The sequence below is a fragment of the Podarcis filfolensis genome (genome assembly GCF_964270895.1).
Source record: "Podarcis filfolensis genome assembly, chromosome: 4".
NCBI classification, from domain to species: domain Eukaryota; kingdom Metazoa; phylum Chordata; class Lepidosauria; order Squamata; family Lacertidae; genus Podarcis; species Podarcis filfolensis.
Genome location: NC_139607.1, coordinates 42,740,073 through 42,753,941, shown reverse-complemented (window position 1 = coordinate 42,753,941; position 13,869 = coordinate 42,740,073). Strand labels below are relative to the sequence as shown.

Below are 13,869 nucleotides of genomic sequence, written 5' to 3'. Positions count from 1 at the left end.
CACCCTGACAATGCATATACCAAAGACTGAGAGGGATGAGAGGGCTAAGAGGAATGGTGTGTCAGAAGGTAAATGAACCAGTGTGTGTGTGTGTGTGTGTGTATGTATATGTATGTATATGTACTTTGTATTAATGTAACATTTTTATATGTAAATGTATATTTTTGTAATATTTTGTATAAGTTGTCTGTTGTTGCTTCTGTTGTTTGTATACGATTTAGAGATATTTTTAAATATATATTAAATAGTCAATCAGTCTCACATATCCCTGGGAATGTATGTGCAAGTTGACTTTATATAGATTCTGTTTGTACGTAATCGCAAAACTGCTTACAAGAAAATCCGTGTACAAGCTCTTTATGTTCCTAATAAAGGAGAGCAACCCAAAAAGTTGAATCAAATAACTATGAATACTGAATCTCTTAATGCTAGTACAGTAAGTGCAGACACTGTGGTTTTGCTCATCTATTTACTTTACACACGCTAACATTCTACCTGACAGACTAGTATTATTAAAGTACAGAAGAAAATGAAAGGTCATTTGATCTGGCCTTTCAGGGATAAAAATAAATAAATAAATCCTGCTTAGATGATATACTGAAAAACAGCTTATCAAAGGTGTAAAAATAGGCCAAACACTTAAAGCACTAGACACCAGAATTTAATAATCAGTATAGACTTTCTGAAAGATCCACTTATGAAACACCTATAAGTGATACATCTTACCTCATTTATGAGCCGAGGGAAAGTTCACAGCTGTTGAAGATTCTATTACAATGTTGCTCACAATTTTTATACATATAGGCAATTTAGAAAAGAAGGAAGGAAGGAAGGAAGGAAGGAAGGAAGGAAGGAAGGAAGGAAGGAAAGAAAGAAAGAAAGAAAGAAAGAAAGAAAGAAAGAAAGAAAGAAAATTCCTACAGATGCAGAATTAACTTATGCCCCCTTCGTTCCTGCAGTACTCATCTGTAGGGGATCCATGTGTAGAAGGGGGCAGCGGTGCCTCCACAAGAGTCCCCTATACCACAGGGTTTCCACATTCCCACGACCTTCCACAGACTTCTATAGGCACAGACTTTGCCAATTCAGTCACCCATGACTAATGTGTGGGTGTCAGGGGGACAGGGCTTAGGGAAGTTGTGAAACTTTTGATATGTGCCAGTTAAAACTAAATTCCCCCATTCTGGCAATGCTATTTTTAGGATAAATTATGTGTGAGAATACAAAAATCACAAGCAGGGGATGCAGCAAAATGTTGTATTGGGGAATGACTTCTGTTCAGGGTTCCAATCAGCTTTGCTATTCAGTTTCAGAGTTCAGACCTTTAACGTCATCATAGCCTACTTTTTCTCCCCTCCTCCTTTTATTTAACATCTGAAGAAGAGTTCTGGAGAACTCAGAAGCTTGCACATGATTTTGTGTGCCAGTTCATTTAGTCTTACTAATCACACCATATATACATACCAAGAATAAGAATTGAAGTATCTTTTGGTTGCTGAAGTCAAGAAAGCTGATGCTCATGTACCTTGTGCAAGTATATTGCAGGAAACTTCATGGCAAGAATTTTAAGATTATAAAAATCCTTTTAAAAGTCAATGACAAATATGACAAGCTTGCTACTTCTGTGCTGTGCTAGCTTAGAGAATCTTGATGGGGCGAAAAAAAATACTGTGGTATTTTAAATTGAAAGTATCTCTTATTCTGTCACTCCAGCCTGTGTGAACTGCTCTATTTATTGAACACAGTGAATGAAATTGGACCTTAGTTCTCCAGTGCTCACCTAATAAATTCCACTTAGGTTCAGTACAGAACTGCCTGCTGGATAGCAATATTTGGTGGTTGGTTTTTTTAGTCAGGTAAAAAGTAATTTTAAAAAATGTATTATTTCTAATCCTGTACATCAAAGCTTTTTAGAAATAAACCCTTGTTATTCATGCTTTGGTCCCAAAGTCTATTTGGGGCTGCTATCAAGAAAGCCAGGTATGGGTCAGTTCCTGAATCCTGAGCTTTTTAAAGAAAGAATTACACTTGGTACAAAAGAAAGTGGAATGGGCCTGAGAAAGCATATGACGCCAATTCTGAAACTATTATATTGGCTTCCAAAATGTTTGTGGGCTTAATTCAAAGTGCTGACTAGCCCTCAGTGGCTTCAGCCCAGTGTCCTTAGGGGACTCTGAATCTATCTGCTCATTAAGATTGCTGTTTCTTGTTGATTGACATTGAACATTGTTCTGGGTGTTTTATTGTAGCTACCACAAGATGCTTTAGCATTTATTCTCTCTGGCACATGAGAGATTCCTGCAGTGAGCCTCAGTCCCATTGAAGCTCTGCCTGCAATAAGGCTTCTTCCAAAATAAGTCTGTCATTTTATATGGTACTAAAAATAAGATACAAATGGTACATGCTATCAAGCTTCATGCTATCAAGATATGTGGAAGACTTTTGCTCATCCAGTTAGGTGTTACCCACTTTCCTTGGCAGTAAGAAGCCCAGTGGGTGGGGGTACAACAGGTTTTTATTTCCTTTAGATGAGATAGTGAGCCCTGGAAATATATAGTGTCCATGTCCTTGATATCTATTTAGAAACAGACAATCTGAGCCCACTGAAAGCAAGTAAACTTCTACAACAGACATCATAGCCACCATAGGAGCCAACTCCTAGGGGCCATGGGGCCTTCAGCCCCCACAATAAAATATTTGAGGGGACTGGGTCCCTGCAAAATTGATGGGCATTTCCATTCAAATGGTGTGTGTGCACCATGACATGTGATCAATTATGCAGGGTGGGGCTTACCTGGGTCCCTGCAATATTTCATTCAAATTGGCACCCCCTGAGAGCCACTAACCCTGTTTCACATTCCTAAAGTGCAACTGCACCAAGAATCCCAGTTTCAGCCAACTCCAGATAAGAACTCTTAGTTTTCTGTAAATGCATGTGTTCAGATTCAATGAACTATTTGCTTCTATTCACTAATAGAAGGGTGTCACCTTTCAAAAGTAGAGGAGAGAGTTCTCCAGTTACCCATAAATATTGCTGTTCTTTCCTTTTCTTTTTAAATCCCTATGTTGCTTTATGATTGGCCTGTTTACAATAATTAAGACAGTAAAGTTCATAACAATGTTTGTCATATGTGGCACTCAGTGTGTGAATATGGTCATTATATAGTTTAGTCACTAGGTGGCAGTGGACTTACTTGGATGGAGTCAGGAGTTTGTTACTGTACTGTCTTTAACTGAGATAATAAAGATCTTGTTCAGCCCTCCAACTGGTGTGCCCTCTAAGCTTTCCATAACATCTAGTAAGTTTTCAATTGTATCTTATTATTCTTGCACATCAGGAATTTCAAAATCTACATGAACTGTACAACTGGGATCTTTATGAGAGCTGTCCCCCCCCCCCATATGCTCCAGTGGCTGGTGGTACATATTTTTAATGTCAAAATTTACACAACAACAACAAAACATCTAAGACACTTCCTCTGAAAGAAGTTATATGTGCTTTGCTGCAAGTGGCCTCATTTTGCAAAGTCATGGTAATATGTAATGAAAGGAAAGTGCAGAAGACTACAAAACAACCTAATCAAGTGCAATAATGAATATTTCAACAGGCCGACATTTCAAAGTTTTAATTAAAATTACTAGTGCTATTGATATTGTAATGTCTTTGGGTAACACATAGGCGAGTCATCACAGGCTTCCCAAATGGACTTCATTACACATGCAATTAATTATAGATATTGCTGCTGAAACTACCCTGGGATCTCTGAGATTTAAAGCAAGTGCTCAAGCATTTAAGTGTAGAAGGTAGCTCCGCTAGAACCAGCAGCAGATTAACTGCTGTTATACTTAACCCAGATACCGTATCTCTGGGCTAGGTGTCAGAATCTTTTCCACCAGCTCCAGGCTTTACCTATATCTACTTCAGCAACACAGTTTCTACTCCTGCACTGCAGCCTCAAATGAAAACACATTTTGAAAACTAAAGCCAAAGTTGCAATGGTTCTAAATATACATCCCATCTAGCAATCAACTCTCTCTCTCTCTCTCTCTCTCTCTCTCTCTCTCTCTGTCTGTCTGTCTCTCTCTCTAAGCAGCTCTGTGAGCTGGAAGGCAAAGGAAAGTTTTAATCAAAATGCATTGCTGTACCCTCACTTTGACAATGCCTCCTTCCACTGCTCCCAGCCCACTCTGATGATCCTTCAGGACACACGGTGCTGTTCTGACAAATATTTCCTGACTAAGATGATTATTTCTACAGTGCCAGACGTACGTGCAGAAGAGAAACAATGGCTTCTCTTAGAAAAAGTGAAGTGTACTTTGGAATTTGCCACTTTCAAATAGCAGCAGTGTCAAAGAGCAAGCACCAAACCTCAATGCAGATTTTAAAAGCAAGAGTTGATATGGCCCAAAAGGAAATGAAATCATTATTTGGAGACTATCTTTTAATGCATTCCTCCCCTTGCTCCCACAGCTCACCATTAAAGGAAGTTAAAGCTATTGTCAAAGCCTTCTTGCTTATGTACATTGGTGAGCTGCAGCCACTCTGGGATCAAACTTATTTTAGAAAAGATGAGGAGCAAGGCTGCAGCTTTCAAATAACCTTTCCTCCTTTTTTCCCCCAGGTGAGGTTACATTTCCTACATTCTGATAGCATCCTTCATCCAGCCTCTTTGTACACTTCTTTTTGCTCAATCTTGCTGCCATATTAATTATATTAAGTGATTATATTATATTAGGCAGTCGCTTTCCTCACAAAAGTGACCCAAAGCAACTTAACACAGTAGAAATAAAGAGCCTAAAACATAAATATATATATGTACAAATAAGACCAATTTTACAGATCTCACCACACTAAAAGAGGATACAAATATGTGAAACCTTTTTAAACAGGCAAGTATTTGCCTGGCACTATTTGGATGGAAAGAGGCCTGTTGAAATTCTCTACCTGGCCTCATTGCAGAAGAATCCATAAGGCAGCCAAAGTTATTGATTCCTCATTCCCCTTATTCATCTTGCTCCACCTCAACATCAAATCTCCTGGACCAGCAGACCATGCCTATCTGACTGCTCCCCTTTTTCCTGCCCATTTCAAGCTGGTCTTGCATACATCAGACATTCCCAGCTCCCCTTTTTCCTGCCCATTTCAAGCTGGTCTTACATACATCAGACATTCCCAGCTGTCGAATATACCCCACAGAGAGAAAACAACTTCTTCATTCACATTCACATTGCTTCTTCACTAACTGAGCATGAACTATCGCTCTTAATTAAACTGAAGCACCACTGGTGTATTTGTTTGTTTAGTCAAAATACTTACATAATAATTTTCTGCCTGACAACAGGCCCTTAAGGTGGCAGATGATAAGCAAAAATGTGCTTGTGTACACATCAGGTGTGTGTTTTTCAAAGAAAATGCTGATGGGAGCAGGGATGGGATGCCCACTTTCCAAGCCTTAGATACTACTGCTGTTGCGGGTGTTCCAACTGATGCTTTTTGGAGGCTTCATAGGGAGAACAGCACACACCCATATACACACCTGGTGTGCACTACCTGGCAACCTTTTGGAAGCAGAACATCTCATCAAGTCAACTCAATAGGCTGCAGCTCCTGGATCTTCACTGTGCCATAAAGAAAGTTATTGGGGTGATGATGGAAAATGTCTGCTCCCCAAGCCTTAGATGTTGCTGCTGCTGCTAGGTGTTATGTACTGACGTTCTCACCCTGGGCCAGCAGGGGGATACTGTAGATAGTTATGCAAATAAGGGATCAAAAGTGACGTTCAGTGATTGGATAGTTTTAGAAAATTGTTACAGTTACATTGTACTGGAGCTCTATATAAGCAGGCTGACTGAACCCTTCAGTTCAGTTCTGTCCTGGCCTGTGAATAAACAAGAGCTGTTTGAAGAATCGCTGTGTCGTCTGATATGTTCACCCACAACTTGACACTAGGAACATAGGAAGCTGCCTTATACACATCAGGCCATTATTGTTTGCACTGAATGACTATCCAGAGTCTCAACAGGAATATTTGTACGCAGAGCATTTGCTGTCACCCTTCCCAGTTTGGCTGCTCCAACCACTGCTCTTCCAAAGATTCTACAGTTAGCCAAGAGTATACTAGATGTTTAACAACAAAAATCAAAATTTAAAAAGTAGTATGACCATAAGTCACTAGGTATGCCTGTTGATAAAACCACAGTAATAGCCCTTTCCACTTACAAAAGTATTGTTGCTTGCACACTCTCCTCTTTATTTTTCCTTCTCTCACATTTTTATCGTACTGTGGAACTCAAGAGAGTGTACATCTGGTTTCCACAGAGTCACCTATTGAGACACTGACCACATCTCAACCTGCTTAGCTTCAACAAGGTGGTGGCCTCGTATTGCCTTCAGACCATAAATGTTTAACTACTATTACAGCTCATACGTGCCTTTCAAGCTTAAGACAGTTTATCAGAAGTGGTGCAGACCTTTTTAAAGATTATATGCCCTGTTATTCCAAAACAACTTGGCTATAATTCACTCCTGAATGACTTTTAGCATCAGTAAAGGAAAAGGTAAAGAGGACAGTAAAGACATTAGGAAAGCTAAATCTGCAAGCCCTCCAATTTAATGCTGAAATGAACTTGCTTATTCAGTAAAGATGAAAAAGCTGCATGTTTTTCAGCGTCGAGGAAATAGCTTTCAAGAAATTTATATGAAATAGCTCAGAATGAATGTTGTCAACTCCTCCTTTAAAGTTCCTTTGACAGATAGCAATACATAGGTAGCCAAGTCATTGCTCAATTACATTAACTTCCATAAACTCAGGGGAGCTGTTGAGCAGAGAATTTAGAAGGAGTTCATTACTTACCAGGCACGCTTTAAGGGATATTGTTTATGCTGTACAAGCATTTGAGGTTTAGCTAGACAGATGAGTGGAACAGAACGCGGATGAAACCTAGAAAAGAAAATCAAGTGATACTCTTACAGAGTGCTTACCATCATCTTCTTTTTTTAAAAAATAACCAGTGGGATTTAATAATAACCACCTTAGAATATTTCCACTAAAATGAGATTGTGCCACACATCTTTAATCCCAATTAAGGCATTTTTAACAACTACAGTGTTGCAGAGGAGCCATGGGGATTCACTTGAACAAAAGGCTCCATTATTAAAAGGTCAATCTACCCATTATCAGAAACATAGGAAATGGCACTTTCAAAACACTTGAAATGTTTCCATTCCCATTCGTAAATTATTTTCTTAAACTACAAAAATCCCATCTAGTTACCCTATCTAGTCACAGAAGTCACACAAATTAGTCTGGCCATTCCTTTGAAATATTCTTCTCCACTTGCTTTACCACAGAGCTTTTACGATCTTCCAAAAAATGTTAATGGACAGTAGATGAGTGAACTGTTTCCAATCCAACCTGTTTGAGAGGTATAGTCCCCTTTCATGTAAATGGGCATTACAAACAGACTTTGGGGTTTGCAAAGGCATTCTGTTGCAATATACCATATGTACTCTTAAACAAAATGAAATGAACTTGCATGTCTTACCCTTATGTATTTAGCAAAAAAATAATTATAGATTGGGCTATTCTTTTTTGTTTGTTTTTGCCAGGCTGCCTGGAGTCATCACACACAACCCCCCAAAATCAAGCTCTGCTTGAAAGTATCCAAAACATTGGAAGAGTTTCGGCAGATAAAGACCTAGTTTTCACTGAGGAAGCAAGCCTGTGGCTGGGCTGTAGCACTTCAGACTCACAGTATTAATTTCTCCTGCATTCATTTAAAAAAAAAAACCGCTTTAGAAAACTAGGTGTCAAGATGAAGGATTCCAACTTCACTTTCTTCATGGCATGCTAGGGTGTTTTGGGGGGGGGGGGAGTGAGAGCTACAGCCCACACTCGGGTTTACCACCTCAGTGAAAAGTAGACCCAAATCAATCTATTTTATTGGCAAACGTCCCCACTGCCAGAAAGCTTACATATGCCAAATTGTGTGGTTGTGTCACAAACATGCTTGGATGTGCCAAACATTTTACTTCTGCCAATATCCGTTCCTGCAACCTGCTGCTGTTGCTTGAGCTAAAAATTCTGGAGAGTTTCAGAAAGATGGATTTCCTAAACAAGAGACTTTCTCACAAACATAGAGCCCTGACTCAACTCATTTCTGCCAGGACTGGCTGACAGTCTAATCCCATTACTTTCAAGGGAGCTGAATTTGTGACAGTCACTCAATAATAATAAAAAATAGAATCAGGGAGCAGAAAACAAGTAATAAAAAGCAGGAGTTGTTTTTTTTACAGTGTGTGTGTGGAGTGTGCTTAAAGTGTAAGTGAATTTACATTGTGTGTAGTAAACGAATAACCTGAACAAGATGAAGGACTGGGTGTAATCGAAATGAGAGGGTAATGGACTGAGCTAGTCACTATTATATCCTGACTAATTTAACACTTGTGAGAAAGCATGTATTGATCAGTATCTAGATTTATGTTATGCTAGTCATGGTGGCGCTATGTGAAACAGCACCTCCATGCTCTAACCAGAGAGTGGCTTGCTTTATAGGGGGATGCCACCATCTGTATCAAAAAGCCATTCTGCATGTGGAGAACTCAGCGTTGTTGCACTCTGCCTCCAAGAAGCAGTTGCAAGCATGTATAAAAGCAGTTTGCCAAGCATGTATAAAAGGATAATAGAATAAATGCTGATGTGAAGTATGGGGAATTTTCCTCATGGACCTCATAGACCCACAAAAAGTCTATTTTTCTCTAGACCAGGGGTCAGCAACCTAAGGCCCATGGGCCGGAAGCAGCCCACGGAGGTTGTGTGACTGGCCCACTAGCTGCCCCCAAACTGTGCTGCCTGCTCACGTGCTGCACTAAACCGGCATAGCGTGGCATGGGGACTCGCTTATGCGGTGCTGGAAATCACATCTCCACACGCTCAGACACCCAAAATTGTATCTGCACAGGTGCCGAAAATCGCAGGTGCACATGCGATCTGGCCCATAGAGGGATCTCCGCAGGACTGATCCGACCCAGGCAAGATAAACCTTGCCGACCCCTGCTCTAGACTTCACAGGAATACATCCCAGACGAGGATTTGCGTTCTTGGCTGTATTCCACAGTTTCTTAACTCAGTCACTGAAGCTTAATACATGGTTTTAATTATACACATAACATGCAGGTAGATGGAAGCACTAATTGTTTGAAATATTGCTAGAGATTTAAGACCAAAGATGTGGCTGATTAGTTCAAATCCATCTGAATTTTTGAGCCTTGCACTTCCAAATCCTTATTGGTCTGTCAGACCAAATGTTTTACCAATCTTGACTGTTGCCTTACTTGTATGTTCTTTCTCTTCCTGATAATGGCACAGTTTCTCCTATGTGTAGGCCCCAGAACATTTCTCTTATAACCGATCACTAACTATTATTTCATTTCTCTCAGAAAAAGGTGCACTAGTTTCCTATATTCCGGTGTTCGCGTAGGAACTTTCATACAAGTCCTATTCATCAGCATTACTTACTTGTAAGACATCTATGCAGTGCTTTTTTTCTTTAAAAAAAAGTCTTTAGGGGTACTCGCATTTTCCTACTCATATTGAAATACTGCCCCTCAATGAGGCCAAACCTGGATTCACAAAATGTTTAGGGGTATGCGTACCCCTGCATTCCCCCAGAAAAAAGCACTGCATCTATGTACAGAGCAAGGAGTGAGACCATGCCCCTATACATGAGCAAATGTTCACATGTTGGGCTAAAACAAAGCATTGTATCTTCCTTTATGTACTCTTTCATAATACTGCTTTTAACACTATTAAACGACAAAGCATAGATTCTATATACATATACATATATACACGTGCTGTAATATATTTTGAGATTGCTGAATGAGCTGCCAGCAGTGACTTAATAAAAGCACTCTAGTAATAAATTAGATTGCCCAGAGATTGTCAAGTGTGTGTGCATGTTATACATACAAGCCTCTTTTGTGCATCCTGTGAGTACCATCACTTCTACCTGAATACAAAATCAGTGTTTCAGCTTCACATTTTTGCTTTGGTAGGATCTGAATCAGCTTCAATGTCATCTCTTCTTTGCTTTAGAACTGTTATTATTTTGCAATAAACAGAGCTTAAAAGGCACTTTCCCTGCAAAGGCAAGGATATTGTACCTTGTAATTTGTGACCTTGCATGCATACCCAGTTTTCCTAGTTTTTAAGTTTCCGAAGACCAAACGCCTCTCACATAATTGTGTTTCAAGGACTTCATTCTGCCAGAGTTGTCAATAACCGAATCTGTCACTGTCAGGCATGCTAATTCCTATACAAGTCCAGCTATTGTTCTTTCCCACTGCCTCTGGGGACGCTGACTTGCTCATAGACAGCACATGCAGAGGTTCAACATGCAGAGTCATCCCCTACTGGCTCATTACTTAGCATCCCCTGCTGATTTTGCCATCCAACAGAGAGAATGATTTGATCCCGGCAAATAAATTTGTCAGGGGTGGACCAGTTCAAATATTATTCTGTTTGGAAGAAAAACATCTGTGTAATGATGCAACTATCTGGGCCACTGATACTGAGAAAGATGATCTAGCGGGGAGAGAGGGAAAAAGAGAGGGAGGGAGGGAAGGAGAAAGGACACTGGCACAAGCTTTTAAAATGGCACACTTATCTAAGCTGCTCTATGACCTGACTGCAGCATGGCATTAGGAATGCTATGCTAGTCCCAAGTCTTATAATACATATGGAGATTTTCATGTTAACAGTTGCAGCAATTACAGAATTTCAGCTCTGGGATATCTTTTGCAGCACTTCATGTGAATCCTGTTCAGGTCTCTCACGGATTATTAACAGAATTAAGGTCCTGGATATTTGTGAAAACCTACACAGAATAATTTCCAATCCAAGCAGATCCCAGGGGAAAGAGTCACGACACCAGGTTTGAGGGCTAAAAATGGTTGACAAATTCATTAACTTAAAAAAAGATTACTCACTAGTGCAGACAAAGAAGCCCCTCTAGAGTAGATTAAACTTTCTGAATTTCTGGTAGATCCAGAATATATGTATATTGCTGTTATGCATATTGTTGTACATTGCCTTGATTTTTTTACGAGTTGGCAGCATATTTATTTTTTATAAAAATAAATCAAATTATCGGGTGCTTTTAAAGTGTTTTTAAGGCTCTAATTTACTTATTTTGTTCCAGAATTGGATGCAGATTGCAGGCATGGCCACCCCTTTTGAGAGGATGAAACCTGTCAAATTTTAGAGAGGTAGACATATGGGGTGGAAGACAGAAATCACATTCCTTTCCCTAGTTATTTGAAAAGGTGAAATGTGCGTCCAGGCAAGAAACCTGCCAAAAAGTTCAGACAAATAGATCCAGGGCCTATAGTGACAACTGATTTTACCATTGTTATAAAAAACCTTGAAAAGTCACCAGTGAGGTTTTTTTTATTATTTCCCTTTTTTAAAGTACACTCCACAAAGAGAGATTGTGTGTAATACTTTTTAATTGTTAGGAAAAATGATTGTGAAAGAAAGTGTTCACCTCAATAGTCTGATGCCTGTTATAGCCAAAACTCAGAGAATGGCAACCCCCATGAAGAACTCTATTCAACATCTCTCCCTGAGATCACTGTCATTGGAGTGCCCTGTGAAAAGCCCTGTCACTAAAAATTAAACCTGCCCATCGAAAGGAAAGATCCCACCCTCCTCTCTGCACATTCGCCTCTAAGGCTCTGGGAGTTTCCCCAGTCAACTTGGTTTCATTTCTTGGAAAAGGGGGGGGGCTATGCATTTAATTCTTTGGAAAACTGCGGCTAGGGCAACTTGGAAGCTTGCAGAGTCCATGATCTGCCAACAGATGACGTGTTAATGGGACAATCTCACTCAGGAACATGAGATTTTAGGCATACAACTCTAAGCAATCCAGATATATAATACCATTCTAGCTTATTATGAGGATAACATCTACTTTAAAAAAAATCTGGATGTTCAGTTCCCCACTCAGTGTCCCAATCACCATATTACTTTGAATTATGGTTTTTAAAATTATTTTTAAAAATGTATTTTATTTAATGGGTGGAAGCAATTAAGTGATGCATATTATCTCCTATGGTGATGCAAGATTTTCAAAGCTGAAGATCTTGTAGTGCAACCAGAGCACACATTTTGGTCACTTCTGTTGCCTTTATCTGAACATTTTTCATTTGTTTCTCAAACTATGGCTATTACTTTATGGTTTTTTTAAAAAAACTGAAAAGTTACAGGTAGGAAAATATGCCCTTTGAGTGATCCACTCAAAGTGTAATAAGCGAAATAACTCTGTTCTAAAGGAAGCCATGGAGTCTATTGAAGAGAGCTCTCCAGCCACCTTCCCTTATTTTACACATTTCTTTGGACTGTACATGTGCCAAGCGGCTGTTAGTGGTGGTGTTAGAAAGGGCCAAGAGAGCATGAAAACAAGGCAGCTAAATTGCTGCAGCTCACAATTCAGTTCTACAACTTTCCAAAAGGATGAAGTCTCTTAGGAGTTTGTCTGAAATTGGGATCTATATTTGTACATGGTGTGAGACCAATCTTTTAGGAAAGTGCGTACAGGCAGAAGCATTATCCTATTTCCGAGATATTGGGAGATGTCATAAAATGTGAAAACCCTGACTGAGACCAGCATTTAAGAGCACATTGCAAAGGCAGCCTTCATTTAAAGGCACACAATTTTACACTCTGGACTTATTCATGGATATTTTCATGTCTAGAACATTTTTAACAAGACCATCTATTTTTATTTTTACTTTAGGAACAGCCCTGAATTTTAGTTATGCATTTAAACATTTCTCATTTTGTATTTCATGACTGAATCCTAGAGATTAAGGGAGAGGGGAACCTTATCAACAATGCTGTGCTGCAGAATCCAGCAAGAAAAGCTTTGTGCTCGTCACACTGAGAAATGGAAAGGGTCAGGAGTCTGGGATTTAGAAAAGGGAAGGGACAGGGAGCCCAGAGGGAACAAACCTGAAAGCAAGCAATGTGTTGGCAGAGGGGAGCCTGAAGGAAGAGTAGATGGTGGTAACAGGGCAGCATGAACCTGCCCCCCAACCTGCCCCCAACATAACCAGACACCTTTGATTGCTCAAAGGAAAGTCACTTTTCACATGTTCAAGGGCACTTGATTTTCATTGGTTGGCATATATAAACAGCAGTTCCACATGGGCTCCTTACCATCAGCTGGTAACAGAGCTGGCCTAGGAAAGGGAACATTGGAGCTAGAAGCTAGCAGACCTCCAAGTGTCCCTATTTTCCAGGAATAGCCATCCCCAACCTTGTGCCCTCAATGCACATCAGCCCCAGTCTTGAGGTTGTAGTCCAAAACATCTAGAGCAGCAGTTCCCAACTGGTGATCCATGGACTCCAGGGGATCTGTGGCACCGTTCACTCAACGAAAACAACCATAGGAATATCATTTTTTTTCAAAAGTAGGAATTCCATGGCTTGGCTTTTGAAAAACAGGGGGGCTGCAGTACTTAGCTAATTGGGAACCACTGATCTAGAGGGTGGAAGGCTGGTGGGAAGCCTGAAAGAGAAATTCTGGCTAATACAGTTTCTACTTTCACTTCAGCATTGTGATCTGGCAACACCCAGGGACCAGTGAAGGATGAAAAGCAATATTAACTTGAACAAAACAGCCAATTCTTGAGTCAAGAAATCTGATGCCTTTATTTAATCAAGCATCATGGGGAAGAACAGCACGACATCTAAGAAGAAAACTTAGATGTCTTAGACTCCAGTGCTGAACATATCAATAAGAGTTACTTCAAAGTAAATATCATGCATATACTTTAATGAGGAAGGCCAGGTAGATGTAAAAGAG

General features: G+C 39.9%; 1 long non-coding RNA gene across 3 annotated transcripts in view; it reads right to left on the bottom strand.

Moving 5' to 3' along the window:
- Positions 1-13,869, bottom strand: part of LOC310762017 — a 556,856-nt gene that overhangs the window by 372,867 nt on the left and 170,120 nt on the right. For all 3 annotated transcript variants that reach the window (XR_014547787.1, XR_014547788.1, XR_014547789.1), the window contains exon 3: positions 6,855-6,941. This is a non-coding gene — a long non-coding RNA (uncharacterized lncRNA). The remainder of the gene's footprint in view (positions 1-6,854; positions 6,942-13,869) is intronic.